General features: G+C 42.5%; 2 long non-coding RNA genes across 2 annotated transcripts; both read left to right on the forward strand.

Moving 5' to 3' along the window:
• The first annotated feature begins 601 nt into the window (after positions 1-601).
• Positions 602-3990, forward strand: LOC121446731. The gene is made up of 3 exons (XR_005974117.1): positions 602-659; positions 1641-1736; positions 3964-3990. It is a non-coding gene; the product is annotated as an uncharacterized LOC121446731 (long non-coding RNA).
• A 14-nt stretch (positions 3991-4004) lies between these two features.
• Positions 4005-12748, forward strand: LOC121446732. The gene is made up of 3 exons (XR_005974118.1): positions 4005-4059; positions 9071-9166; positions 12708-12748. It is a non-coding gene; the product is annotated as an uncharacterized LOC121446732 (long non-coding RNA).
• The last annotated feature ends 2451 nt before the right edge of the window (positions 12749-15199 follow it).

Here is a 15199-nt window from a genome sequence, read left to right on the forward strand (position 1 = left end):
CACACACATGGGGTGATATTTCCAGGAGGGGGACCAAGAGAGAAGTGGAAGAAAAACTGGCTGGTTCTGGAGTTCCATAGCTGTCCCTGTAGATCCCTCGGAGAGTCCTGCAGGAAAATCACAATTTCAGGTCAGCTTTGACAATACCCAGAGTTCAAATCTAGTCTGGCCGTGAGACCCCATCTCATCGAAAGAATTAATTAGATATTTGCAGCTCAATTGTGTAGCTCTCAACCAGCATATGTAAGGAATTGGGTTCAATCCTTAATGCCACAAAAATAAAATAAAGAGGAAATGAAAGGAAGAGAAAAAGAGAAAGAAGAAAACAAAGATGTCAAGAAGAAGCGGGGTGACTACAGGCCAGGACCTCCCGCTTCTCTTATTAGTTCCCTGACTTGCACTCTTACAATGCACGTTTATAAAATATCATCTGCCAGGCATGGATACATCAGACGGAGTCTGGAAGGGCTTTGTCAACCCCTCTATGTCAATAGTTGGAGGAAACTGTGCTCAAAAATAGTTTATTTCCATTGTTGCTGAATGACGCTGCTCTTGTTTTTCAGAGCTATCTAAAACGACTCATTTCTATGATGAAGTCGGTCAGCGTTCCAGTGCTGTGCACATGTCCATGTCCGCCGTAAGGAAACATAAAAGCAAAGGTAAAAAGAGTGTGGTAAAAACAGACGTATGAAATCAAATATTCCTTTCCCGTGCTTTCCTGTTTACCAAAATTCTCAAACCCGTGAGCCCCTTCAGACGGCCAGTTTTTTTTTTTTTTTGGATTTTTCGAGACAGGGTTTCTCCGTAGCTTTTGGTTCCTGTCCTGGAACTAGCTCTTGTAGACCAGGCTGGTCTCGAACTCACAGAGATCCGCCTGCCTCCGCCTCCTGAGTGCTGGGATTAAAGGCGTGCGCCACCACCGCCCGGCTCAGACGGCCAGTTTTATAAGCCCAGCTTGCCTTCCATGCTTCTGTGCAGCGATCCCCGTTTGGGGGCTTTCTGTTTGTGTAAAGTAGTAGGATCCTGTGCACAGATCCACCTTACCTCTAACCAGGTAACCTTTAGTGTGCTGCACGCTGCTCTGAAATGGAGAAACAGCACACTTGCTGTAGACTTTCTCTTTATGTTGTCCTTGCATTTCTGTTGTTGCGACTACAGTGTCCTAACACATTGCTATTCTCTGGCTTTATACAGTAGAGTATGTTAGGAGGTCGCTGGATTGGGAACATGCACGCCTTTAATTTTCATAAGTACTAACAAATAATTTGCAGAGTGACCATAATTAATAGTTGTAGCAACAAAAGCATCAAAAACTTCTGAGTATTTTGGGCTTGAAAACTATGTTTTCTGATATTAGAATAGCTATTTCAACTTGTTTCCTAAGTCCATATGCTCAAAATAACATTTTCTGTCCCTTAGTCTGAGGTGGTGTCCATCTTTGATGGTGAGGTCTGTTTCTAGGAGAAGCTGAAAGGTATAGCCTGAGCTCTAATCCAAGCTGCTCATCTGTGTCTTTTTATTTGGTTGTTTACACCACTAATATTCTGAATTATTATTGAAATAAGTATATTATTTCTTATACTTGCTTCAGCAATTGTAATATTTAACTACCATTACATAAAGTTATTTTCATTTTTCAGAGACATCTAAAACTACAAATTTAGAGAAGGAATATGCTGAAGTCGAAAATAGTCTGCAGATACCAAATTTGGCTGCTTTAATAAGTGCGCTGAAAGGTAAAGGAGTCACTGCCATAAAGATGTATGTAATAAACCTCTGTACTATCCCATTGCTTCTGTTTACCGCCATCTTTAACCTGTGGGCTCTTTCACCATACAGTCAATACTGTGAGTACCCTAGTTGTTCCTATACTTTTTCTTTTTCTTTCTTTCTTTCTTTTTTTTTTTTTTTTTTTTTTTTTTTGGTTTTTCGAGACAGGGTTTCTCTGTGGCTTTGGAGCCTGTCCTGGAACTAGCTCTGTAGACCAGGCTGGTCTCGAACTCACAGAGATCCGCCTACCTCTGCCTCCCAAGTGCTGGGAGAGACAGAGAGAGAGAAAGAGACAGACAGACAGACAGACAGACAGACAGACAGAGAATAGATACAGGTGTGTATATATATATATATATATATATAGAGAGAGAGAGAGAGAGAGAGAGAGAGAGAGAGAGATTTGTTCTATAATTTTCATTCCTCTAGAAAACCCTGACCAATATAAATGTCAGCATCATTCCTCATTTAATAGATAAAAACTGATGTAAATAGGAAGTCGATAAAATAAGGAGAAGCAGAAACAGATGGGAGAAAATCTGTCACTCAAAATTGTTAAGGATTCTTATCCAAAGATGTAATGATAGATTAAAATGTAAGCAAAATTGAGAAGTACTCTCATGGACAGTTTTCTCCTTCACACACTTGGCAATAGACAACCCTGGCTGTTTTTTATGTCGACTTGCCACAAACTAGAGAACCACAGTTGAGAACGTGCCTCCATGTGAGCCAGCTGTGAGGCATTTTCTTCTGTTTTTGGTTGTGAGCCTAGCCTTTAAGGGCTGAGTCATCCCTCCAGGCCGAGGCATTTTCTTGATTAGTGGTCAGTGGGGGAATAAGTGCTGTTCCTGAGCTGGTAGTTCTGAGTGGTAACAGAGTACACTCGGCAAGCCAAGAGAGCAGGCCAGTAAAGAGTGCCCTTTCATTGGCTCCGCCTCTAAGATCCTGTCCTTCACTGGTGAACAGTACTGTGGAAATGGAAGTCGAATAAACCCTTTCATCCCCAACGTGCTTTTGGTCATGGTGTTTTGTCACATCGATAGAAACACTAAGACAAGTTGGTACAGTGTAGCAGCACCTCTGCCAACAGGGTCACCTCCACTGTGCTGCCCAAGAGAGGTTCAGGGTTCACTTTCCCAAATGTGGCAGCTGGTGAGGGAGAGGGTCAACTCCCTGGCCCACCACAGGTGGCAGGGTCAAGAGGGGAGGACATCTTCCTCTCAGCGCTACCTAAGAAATGGGGAGGGCATAGCCAGATATACCACTCTGATGCCCCCAGTTCTATCTCACCCACTCCTCTGCCAACAGGGTCAGCTCAACTGTGCTGCCTAGGCAAGGAGTAAGGCCCACTTTCTGAGTGCCACAGCTGGTAAGGGCAGGGTCGGCTCTGCTCATCTGTCACAGGCAGTAAGGGGAAAGGGGTAGTGGGGCTATCTCTCCCCCACCCACGTCTCCACATGAGAGAAGAGTAGTGGGGACAGCTCTCCCATGCTGGGAGCTTAGGGGCTGGCTCACCCACCCCTCCGCCAACACTATTGTGCTTCCCAGGGTGCCTTGAGGTGCAGGACCTGCTCTCCTGAGTTTTGCAGCTGCTGGGGGACAAGGACACTCCTGTTCTCATGACTCATGACTTCAGGGCCAGCTCTCCCACCAGCTTCAGGCATTGATTTATTATACTTCCTTTTTAGCCATATTATATTTTCTTTTTAGTCCAAATACAAACACTATAACACTTCCTACTACCTCCCTTCCTTCTTGCACTTAATGTCCACTACCACAATAAAAAAGGATGTATTCAGAGATGAAACTAGATCTGAAAATCTGTATTTTAGTCATTTGAAGATTCTTATGTTGTCATATTGTACCTTTTAAGTTCTTTCTCCAACATTTGTATACGGCATTTCTATCTGTTGTTTGAGACAGCCGGACCAGAGTCACGCTCAGTATGTCGCAGACTGGCAACCTTCTCCATGCCTCAGCCTCCCTGGTGCTACATTATAATACCTCCCCCAGCTCTGTCCTTCCTGTTGTCTGACTAGCACCTGGGTAGTGAACCTCAGTGAAATACCAGATAAGAGGCAAGGCTGAGTGTTTTCCTGATTGTTTACCGTGTGCCTGAATGCCGGAAGGAACGTGTGTTTCGTCGCTGATGTATTTCTAGAACCACTGAATGATTTTGTTCTCACTTTTCAGAGCCATGTAAATCAGGTAGCTTACACGAGAATGCTGATGAAGAGACCAATCTCCTGCACATGTCAGCCTCCGCTTTAATGAGATATTTGACTAAAGGTAAAAAATCCACTGCTATGCAAACACGTGAAACAGAACTCTGTTCTATTCCCACTGTTTCTGTATGCCAGCATTTTCAACCCCTGGGCCCCTCCAGAACTCTGTTCTATTCCCACTGTTTCTGTATGCCAGCATTTTCAACCCCTGGGCCCCTCCAGAACTCTGTTCTATTCCCACTGTTTCTGTATGCCAGCATTTTCAACCCCTGGGCCCCTCCAGCATACTGCGAATCTTACTAGCACAGAATGTGTTCCCGTATTTCTCCTGGAAGTAGAGACATGCGTGGAGAGCGCTGTGGTTCTTCATAGTAACAGATCCTATGTGTGGTCCTGCCTTATCTCTAACCCAGGAAAAGTGATGTGTTTCCTTCATGCCTCACATCCTTAATTTTCAGCATGACATTATGAAGTGAGAATATTTGACTGTTTTTCAATAATTCCCTCTTTAACCACCTTTACACTTTTACAATCAATGGTGCAATCAATATCATTACAAAGTTTTGACTATACAGTAGAGTGTGTGATTGGGGTGGTTGGATTCAGGATGTAGCTTTAATAGATCCTGTGTGGAATATCTACATATCCATTCTAGAATGGTCGTAGTTAATATTTGTGGCACTAATTATGTGAGAAAACTATTTCCTGATTCTTAGCACTAGACTTTTTAGGGATACAAAATATCAGCAAGATTAAACTATACTGGTCACTTGGCAGTAGGACAGAAAGTGACCTACAGATTTTGAGAAAATCCCTAGAATTCTGAAGTTACGGTGCAGAGCTAGGGAATTCTATTTTGAGGGCTACAGAGAAGGTTCTGTAGTTAAGCCAGTTACAATGCAAGAAAGAAACAGAGTTTATTTCCCAAAAACCCTTGTAAAATGCAGCATACTCAGAGCCAACTATAATTCCAGGTTGTAAAGCAGAGACTGGCTTCCCAGTGCAGCCTTAGAGATTGGCCACATAGACTGGCTCTGAGTATCACATAGACAGCCTTAGAGATTGACCAATGGACACAATAGCCTCAATGAACAAGATGCAGAAGTGAAGAAAGAGGAGTCTCCACAAACACCCCAGGCACATGTGTGCACAAACACCTGTGTGCAAACCCATGCATATATATACATACTGCACACACATACACATAGAAAAAGAGAATGAAGTTCATTTCAAAATCATATAGAATCTTGAAAGAATGTCAAAGCCAAAAGAGTACACCAACTCACTGTTCAGTGTCCGATGGTCAGCCCTAAAAACATACATATAGATAGCATTACCAGACTGAACAGGTTATATTTAGAAATATATATGTGCCGGGCAGTGGTGGCGCACGCCTTTAATCCCAGCACTCGGGAGGCAGAGGCAGGCGGATCTCTGGGAGTTCGAGGCCAGCCTGGTCTACAAGAGCTAGTGCCAGGACAGGAACCAAAAGCTACAGAGAAACCCTGTCTCGAAAAATCAAAAAAAAAAAAAGAAATATATATGTATATACATAAACATGCGTTCATACAATAACAGTGAAAAAAGAAGCCTTGCATTTGAGGGAGAGCAGGGTGGGGTATATAGGACAGTTTTAAGGGAATAAACAAAAAGGATAAATATTGTAATTGAATGATAATCTCAAAAATAAAATTAAGAAAAATATTGGCGACAAACTAGGAAAGGCTGCAACTCACCATAGTTCTGATGGCGGCCAGACAACACAGGCCAGTAAGGCGCAGACAGAAAGACACTCCCACTTGCATGGTCAGTGGTACCCAGACCACTCAGGCGGGAATGGCAGTCTAGCACATATGGTGCCGGGAAAACCAAACATTCCCAAACAGAAGGGTGCTCGAGCCCTCTCATACACGGATACTTCAAAATACATCAATGTCCTTTTTGTTGCTGATGAAATGTAAGCTGAACCGCAAAAATATCAGATGGAAACACAGAGGAGACTTACAGGCCAGCAAACTTGGCTTTGTATTGGCAGTTGGCATAAAACACACAGTCAAAAAAGAAAAATACACAAAACCTTGACTTAGTCTCAACCTAATTTTTTTACATGTTTGTTGAAAGAAGCGGGTGGTAGCGTGTTGTGCCCTCTGGTTCACATCCCTTCCAGGAATAGGCTTTTCACCGTGTGTATACTAACAGGGGTATATTCCCTCTCGTGGAGCTGGCCTCAAATGCAGTCACAAGGAGCTGGTTATGTCCACTGTTAAATCACGCCACTGTTACATCAATGGACATGTCTAATCGAAACCAGTTACTATTTTGGTTTCGATGGCACACATATGGGTGTGGCCATTAGTACATTGTCTCCTCAGCCACCTGTATAGCACATTCCAGCACTATGAACACTGACCAAGTGTGTGTGAGTGTCCATTGTGTTCCATCTTGCTATCTCTGTGCCGTAGAACCAACGTGTATGATCTATTCGCCAGTAGGGTATTAACATCAAATCATTGTGGGTAACCAGGAGCAGTGACCACACCCTATCTTCTTTTGGGGGCACCTCATAGACCTCTCTGCCAAGCAGCTTAAATGGGGCATCTGTGTCACCCTAACCACCTTGCCCAAAAAACATTGCAAAAGGATGGCAGGAAGAATTTATGGGAGGGAAGATGGGGATCATGAGCATAGGGCATTGCTATAGCAACCACAAACACGGAGCTTCTATGGATTCTAGCCAGGATGGGCCCTTTCAAGGATATAGGAGTGCCCAGAGAGACCCTAATCATTTTAAGAAGCTGATGACTGATGACAGGCTTAGGAAAAGGGAGTGACGTTTCTCTATCGGTACAGCTGCTAAGGGATAATGTGGAAGAAGATGAGCTAGAGAGAGAAAGGGAGTGGATGCCAGAGGATAAAAGGAAAGTGAATATAATCATAATGTATTGTACATAGTTATAAAACTTTTAAAACTAAAGGAAAATGTAGGAGGAGGCCACTTGTTGGTTCCCGGCCACCCGGCTTGTTTAGACCCAAAATAATCACACAGAAACTGTATTATTTAAAAACACTGTTTGGCCCATTATCTCTAACTTCTTATTGGCTAACTCTTACATCTTAATTTAACCCATTTCTATTCATCTGTGTATGGCCACGTGGCTGTGGCTTACCAGCTAAAGTTCAGGTGTCTGTCTCCAGCAGCGGCTCCATGGCTTCTCTCTGACTCCATTTCTTTCTCCCAGCATTCAGCTTAGTTTTCCCCACCTAGCTCTGTTCCCCTATAGCCCTACTATAGGCCCAAAGCAGTTCCTTTACTTATCAATGGTAATCACAGCACACAAAGGGAAATTCCACCTCAGAAAAATTTTATACATAAACATCAATATCATTTTTCATTTAATAGGTAAATTAAAGAATAACAAAAATAAGAGGGCAATAACAACAGAGTAAAAGGCAAAATCAGAATTGGAGAAAATATCTCACTTCTATCTAATAAGCATTCCTATCCAAAGATGCAATAATAGATCTAAGATGTAAGCACATTTGAGAAGCACTCTCACGGACATTTTTCCCCTTAACAAACTTTGCAATCTTCAACCTAATGAAAAAATATGATGTTCACACCTTAACATGAGAGAAGACAGCCCCACGCTACAAAGACTTAACACTCTGTGCTCATTGTCTGACTGATGCTAGCAGCCACAGGACAGACAGAAGAAGGAAGAAAAGAGAAATGCCATTGACAAGAGGGTGAGAAAGAGCCGTCCTGTGGGTGCCGCCTGTAATTTCAGCTCCTTGGGAGACTGATCCAAGAGAGTGGCAATTCACAGTCAGCCAGGGCAGCGTAGTGAGACCTGTCTCAAAGTTGTGGAGTGCTTACCTTGCTTACAGAACGGTCAGGTTCAGACCCTAGTCCTTGAAAAAATAGAAAAGTATACCAAATATGGACAAGGTTGTCAAGAAAATATGCAGGAGTATCTGAGGTTGGCAGGAGTTGACATGCTCAGTGGGTAAAGCCACCTGTTGCCACACCTGACAGGTGTTAGTCCTTAGGACCCACATAGTAGAAACAGAGGACTGGATTCCGCCAGCTCTCCTCTAATGCAGGCAACTCGTATGCAGGGCACGTGGGGTCAGCCGAGCTCCGGCAGGATGGAGCAGCCTCTACGCCTGCCCTGCCATCTGCAGCAGAGGTGGCCTCATTCTCAGTCAGCCCATCTAAATTTTAAATCTGTGGTTAGAGAGAAAGGATAATGGGCTCCTTCTGGGTGCTGAGTGGAAATGGCATGAGGGCAAATGGTTTTGGGTCTGAGAAAAAGCAGAGGCATGCTGTTCTAACAAGCACCTGCCTTGGTGAACAGAAGTGTGGACATTTTAATCTTATGCAAGAAACACATTGTGGAAAAACTTCCCTGTGTAAATTTGACCAGCTAACTTTGAGATAGGACTCTCTAACAAGCTCACATTCTACATTTTATTTTAGGATTCATCCCTAAATAAAGATAAATTGAATCTGTCTTTTTGTACTTTCTTTTTAACAGTCTTCCAAATATATACACTGTGCCATTTCTTATTATCTATCATCTCCATTCCTTTTCATAACTTAATTTTCACTGTAGAAATGTCATCTAAAAGCAGAGAAATGTTTATGGAGCGATTAAGCTGTATTTGCGAATTATCTAAGTCACCTGTAGTCCTATATATTGTCGTACTGACATCTTTTAAGTTCCTCCTCTGACATTTGCATATGATCTGTCATTTGAGACAAGGTGCAGGATATAGCAAGATTGACACTCAGTAGTAGGTTAACAGACTGGCAAACAGATAACCATCCCCCTGCCTCAACTTCCCCAATTCTGGAAATACAGGTGCCTCTCTCATCTCTGTTCTTTGTTGCCTGATTTATACTCTAATGATGCCATCTACATAAGGAAATATCAGCTATGAGGCAAGGCTGAATAGAACAGAGTCTGTGCTTGTTAACTGTTCACCTGAGTTGCTGGGAGATTATTGTGCTTCAGAAGTGGGGTTTTTTTTCTTTTGCAGTATCATTGAATGGCATTGTTCTCACTTTTCAGAGGCATCTAAAACTAGTAGCTTAAAGAAGGAAGTAGTCAAAGGATCACGCCTTCTGCGCACATCAACCTCTTCTGTGAAGACGCGTTTGCACAAAGGTAACAGAGTCACTGGCATACTGATGTGTGAGACAGAATTCTGCTCTTTTCCCGCTCTTTCTCTCTTCCAGTATCCTCAACACGGAGGCCCTTCCCACATCCAGCCAACATTACAAACACACAATATGTTCCTTTTTTTTTCTTGTGTAAAATGACACCTCTGTGGAGGGCTCTGTGGTTCAGCATAGTATTAAGGTGCAATGTGTTGATCCCCCTTATCTCTAACCCAGGCAAACCAATGGCTTTCCTTCACCTCTCACGCCCTTACTTAATATTCTGCATTATAGTATGAAGTGAGAGTCCTTGACACTTTCTCACTAGTTCCTTTCTATATTGCCTTTACATTTCTGTGGTTGTGACTACAATCAATGGATACCATCGGTATTACCATGCATTTTTTTTCTGCCTCTTTGTAACCATACAGTAGAAAGTGTGAGTGGGGTGACCAGGTTCAGGACTTGTCTGTTTTTTAATTCAGTAGCTACTGTGTGGAATCTTTACATATCCATTCTAGAATGATTGTGGTTAATGATTATGGCAGTAATTTCATGAGGAAACTGCTAGTTCTTAGCTCTAGACCTTTTAGGGATCCAAATGTTAAAAGATTAAATTGTATTAGTCAGTTGATGATAGCACAGAAAAAGACCTAAAGATTCTGAGAAAATCCTTGGAATCCCAAAGATGGGTTGTAGAACTAGAAAGTTCCATTCCGGGGGCTACAAACGTGGCTCAGAGGTTAAATAGCTTGCAATGAAAGAAAGAGGGGCAGAATTCAGATCCCTAAAACCCACGTAGAATGCACGGTGCACACGGCAGCCCATCTGTAATTCTAGGTTGCAGGGCAGAGACAGGATCCCCAGAGCAAGTTGGCGACTGAGATTAGCCACGTGAACCGGCTCTGCGTTGGATGAATAGATCCTCCATGGAATAAGAGGGAGGAGTGACGAGAGAAGATTCTCCACAAACACCTCAGACCACCACAGACACAAGTTCACAAACGCACAAATACCTACACAAAAACACGCTCAAGCACACTTAGATGCAAATCTTCCCACCCACACCTATGCGTGTAAAAAGAGAACAATGAAAAAAATCAATCTCACTCATAAGGAATCTTGAAACAAAGTCATAATAAAGTTAATTGCGAACAACCAAGAAAAAAAAATCACACTTCATAATTTCAGAACTTAGGACACAGTTATAGTCACAACAGAGAGGTGACATAGACCACTGATTTAGAAGAGAGAACTCATAAGTGAAGTCCCACCTATGAGGTCAGGGACACCCAGAGTTTTCAGTGGGAAAAGGGAGTCCAGCACATAGGGTGCAGAAAAAACTAAATATCCCCAAACAGCAGGTTACCTGAGCCCTTAGCTTAAACTGTGTACAAAAATACTTAAGCAGAAATCAAAATCCTCACAAATGAAAATTAAACTTAAAAAAAAAAAGCTTAGAAAAAAATATTGCAGAAACCTACAGTATCGCAGATTTAGCCATATATTGTGGAGCTGATATAAGATCCCAGTTAAAAAGGGAAACTTCGAATTAGGCTTCATCAGAATCAAGTTTTTTTACCTGTTCTTTTAAAGAAGCTGTGGTAGAGGATGCTCCTTGGCTCCACTTCCTCCCAAGAACAGGCTTTGGACCATGTGTCTACTACCAGGAATGTATTGCGCTTCATGGAGCCGACCTCAACTCCAATCACAAGGAGTTGTTGTTTACATGGTGCGTGGCTGGATGAGACTGCCCTCTCTCCCCAGCAGCCTGCGCTAGAGCGTCCAGCCCGGCTGACTTTTGCCAACAGGAAAGAGTTTCCAGCTCAGCTCTGCCTTGACACCTCTAGCCCTGATTGGTCACGAAGAGCAGTAACAGCAGCCCGCCCTGGTGGGCACCTCCCAGGCCTTTCCCACCAACAATGAGATGAGATGACTATCACACTGCTCAGATGACCCAGGAAATATTGCAAAAAGGTGGCAGAAAGAACTTTTGAGCGGGAAGATAGGGATCTTGATGTTATGACGTTGCTGCTGCAACCATAGACACGCAGAAGCTATGGATTCTAGCCAGGATTGGACCTTTCAACTGTCCTTCAAGGAAAGAGGAGTTGCCAGTTTGGCTCCGTCCAATCTCGGGAGCTGATGGCCGCAGATGTTGGCAGAGGAGGATCTTTTCTTAATACTCAGCAGTACTAAGAAAAGAAGATGAACGCAGAAGCAAAGGAGGGGAACACCAGAGGACAATAGGCAGGTGAACGCACTCATAGCTCAGTGGATGAACTTAGAAAACTCTAGAAGTAAGGAAAAAATTAATTTTGTGCATGAATAAAGTATTTTTAACTTTTATTTATTTTTATTTCATGTGCATGGCTGTTTGCCTGAATGTATGTCTTTGGAAAGGTGTCAAATCTCCTGGAACTGGAGTTATAGACAGTCGTAAATTGCCATATGGGTGCTGGGAATTGAACCGGAGTTCTCTGGGAAGAGCAATCAGTGGTCTTAACCACTGAGCCACCTCACCAGTCCCTGAAAATATTATTTTTATTTAATAGATAAGTATAACAGAAATAGAAGTGCAGTTGAGCAGGAAAAAAAAGCTGGTCATAGGATGGGAGAAAATAGGTATTTTTATGTATGGTGAGGATTCGTATTCAAAGACATGAAAATAGAAATATAAAATGCACATAAAACTGGAAAATATTATATCTAATAGATATTTCCTTTAGATGATTCTGCAATGGCTCACTGAATATGAACATATGATGAGTAGTAGTGTGAGATAAACCAGACCCAAACTGCCAAGTGCTGGGATTAAAGGCGTGCGCCACCACTGCCCGGCTGGCAAACTATATTTTTAATCACACATTTTTAATATTAGTCCTCATACATACACAACAGCATTTATTGTAATCGCCCTTCATTTTTACACTTTATTTCTCATTATAGAAATGTCAGCTTCTAATCCCATCACTCGGGAGGCAGAGACAGGCAAATCTCTGTGAATTTGAAGCCAGCCCGGTCTACAGAGTAAATTCCAGGGCAGGCTCAAAAGCCACAGGGAAACCTTGTCTCTAAAAACAAAGAAAGAAAAGAAAGAGGGAAGGAGGGAGAGAGGGAGGGGAAATGTCAACTTTATTGGAAACAAAAGAAGGATTAGGATTACAAAGATATTAAATTGTATGTGAAAATATTAGTCACTCACAGTTTTGTATACACTAGTCTTGTTAAAGCCCTTTCTATGTCATTTGTATATAGCATTTATGTTCTTTTTTTTTTTTGAGGCAAGGCTGCTATGCATATCAAGGCTGGGCAGATATTCACACACACACACACACACACACCCCACCTCAGTCTTTGAAGTGTTGGAACTACAGCCGAGCTACACCTCTCCCAGCCTTCTTTCTATACCCGACTTATTCTATTACAGTGATGTTTGATAAGATATCAGATAACAGCCAAGGCTGCTTCAGACAGAACCTATTCCTCGTTCCTGAGTGTCACACTGATTAGCTGTGTTAGTGAAAGACCTTGTTCTCATTTTTCAGACAAGTCCGAGACTAAAAACCTAGGCAAGAACGTTGGTGAAGGTACATCCATGCTGCGCACGTCTGCCACTGCTAAGAAGAAGCGAGTACTCAAAGGTAAAAAAGGGAATGCAGTCCAGATGTGTGAAACAGAACTCCGTTCTGGGCCCATGGTTTCTCCCCATCCGATACTGTGAGCCCCTCAAATAATCCACTAATGTTGACCCGTGATGGCCTAGGCGGGCACATTTGCATCCTTCATGCATCACCTCTTCTCTTTTCTGCACCGTGCTCCGAAAGGAGAACGTACTGTGACTTATCCAACAGCTGCTTCTTCAGTGCCTCCTATTTGCTTATGTTTCTACAAAATAGTGTGTTGTCGGATAAGGGGCCTGGATGCTTTTAATTTTAAGAGACCAGCAGTTTATTTGTTCACTTTGTACCTGCTTTTAATTTTAAGAGACCAGCAGTTTATTTGTTCACTTTGTACCTGAATAGCTAAAAAAAGTCAACTTGCAATATAACGAATGGTATTGTTTTCACTTTCCAGATCACTCTAAAACCAGTAATTTAGAAACGCAGATTATTAAAGGGCAGATTATTCAGCGCAAGTCAGCCTCAAAGAAACGTGTGCCCAAAGGTAAAGAAGTAGCTGGATACAGATATGTAAAACAGAACCCTGTTCTTTCCTCCCTGTTTCTATTTTCCAGTATTTGCAATCTCCAGGCCCTTCCAACATACAGGTAATGTTATAAAAACAAGATGTGTTCCAGTATGTTTCCTGTTGTTCTAGGCCGAGATTCCCCCTTGCCTCTAAAAATGGTAAATTGATGGGTTTCCTCCGTCTCCTATACTCTTAATGTTATGTGTGATGTTCTGAACTGAGAATATTTGAAACTTCTCACTAGTTCCTTTTAAAGACACCTTTATATTTCTGTGGTCATGACAACAGTCAAAGGTGCAGTCAACAAACATCCTTGCACAGTTTTCTTCTGCCACTTTCTGTCTGTACAACAGACTGTGTGAGTGGGGTGGTTAAATTTGAGACATGTCTGCTCTTAATTCAGTAGCTACAGGATAGAATATCTATGTTCCTTTCTAAAATGATTGTCATGTTTAGTGATGGCAGTAACTGCATGAGAAAACTCTTTCCTGGTTCTTAGCACTAGAGTTTTTAGGAATTGAAACATTTAAAAGATTAAATTATACTAGTCAGTTGACAGTTGCACAAAAAAATGACCTACAAACCTTGGGGAAAAGAATCCCTAGAACCTCAAAGATGTAGTTGAATGTTTTCCTCTATCACATTGGTCCCCCTGGAACAGTTTCTTTCCTGCTCACGGGTCCCCGTAGCTGCTTATGAAATAACACTCTGAGGCTTAATTATCAATTACAATTGTTTGGCTCAAGCATATTACTGACTAACTCGCACAATTAAATTAACCCATTTCTATTTGTCTGTGTATTACCGCAAGGCTGTGACTTACGAGCAGTCCTTCAGCGGCTATGTGGTGTCTCCCTCCCTCCCTCTGCCTTCCTTCTCTCTGCATCTTTATTTGGATTTCTTGCCTAGCTATATTTTTCCTGGCCATTGGCTGAAACAGTTTTATTCATCAACCAATAAAAGCAATGCATATCTGCAGCATACAGAAGAACATCCCACATCACAAAGATATGTTGTAGAACTAGAAAATTCCATTTTGGGAGATGCAGAGATTTCAGTAGTTAAAGGGCTTGCAATGAAAGAAAGTGGGACAGAATTCAGATCCCCAAAACTCATGTAGAATGCAGGGTGCACATGGCAGCTCATCTATAATTCTAGGTTACAGGGCAGAGACAGGATATCAAGAGCAAACTGGCTACTGAGATTAGTTACACGGATTGGCTCTGGGTTGGATCAGTAGACACTGTCTCACTAAATGAGAGGAAGGAGTGAAGGAAGAAGATTCTCCACAAACCTCTCAGACCACCACAAGCATATGATGGTCTCACAAAAATATATGCAAACATTCATATATGCAATAACTCCACCCCAGTTGTGCACGTAAAAAGAACAAGGGAAAGATCCGTTTCAGATCCACATGGGATCTTGAACAGTGTCGTGGGTAAATTAATTCAGAACAACTGAGAACGAATCACACTTGGTAATGGCAGAGCTTATGACAGAGCTACATTAATGAAAGCAGCATGATTCTCATAAAAGGCAGGTAACAGAGACCAGTAAAACAGAGAGTAATCCCAGAGGTACAGCAATGTGATGACTAACCTCGGCTGCCAGCTGGACGGCATCAGGAATCAGCTAAAGCCCAAGTAATTGGGATGCCTGTGAGGGTTTTTCTGACTCGTTTGAGTTGGGAAGACCCACCCTAAATCTTGCCATACCTTCGGTGGCAGCCCACGTGCAAGGACGTGGAAGTCGAACCCTCTTGCTTTTCTCCTGCTTTCCCTCAGCCTCACTTGTAAATTCATCCGCCTGCAGCTGAGGCATTCCTTCATGGGTGTTGGAACCCACT

The sequence above is a fragment of the Microtus oregoni genome, unplaced genomic scaffold, assembly GCF_018167655.1.
Source record: "Microtus oregoni isolate MIOR12 unplaced genomic scaffold, Mior012 000004F_ref0000308, whole genome shotgun sequence".
NCBI lineage: Eukaryota > Metazoa > Chordata > Mammalia > Rodentia > Cricetidae > Microtus > Microtus oregoni.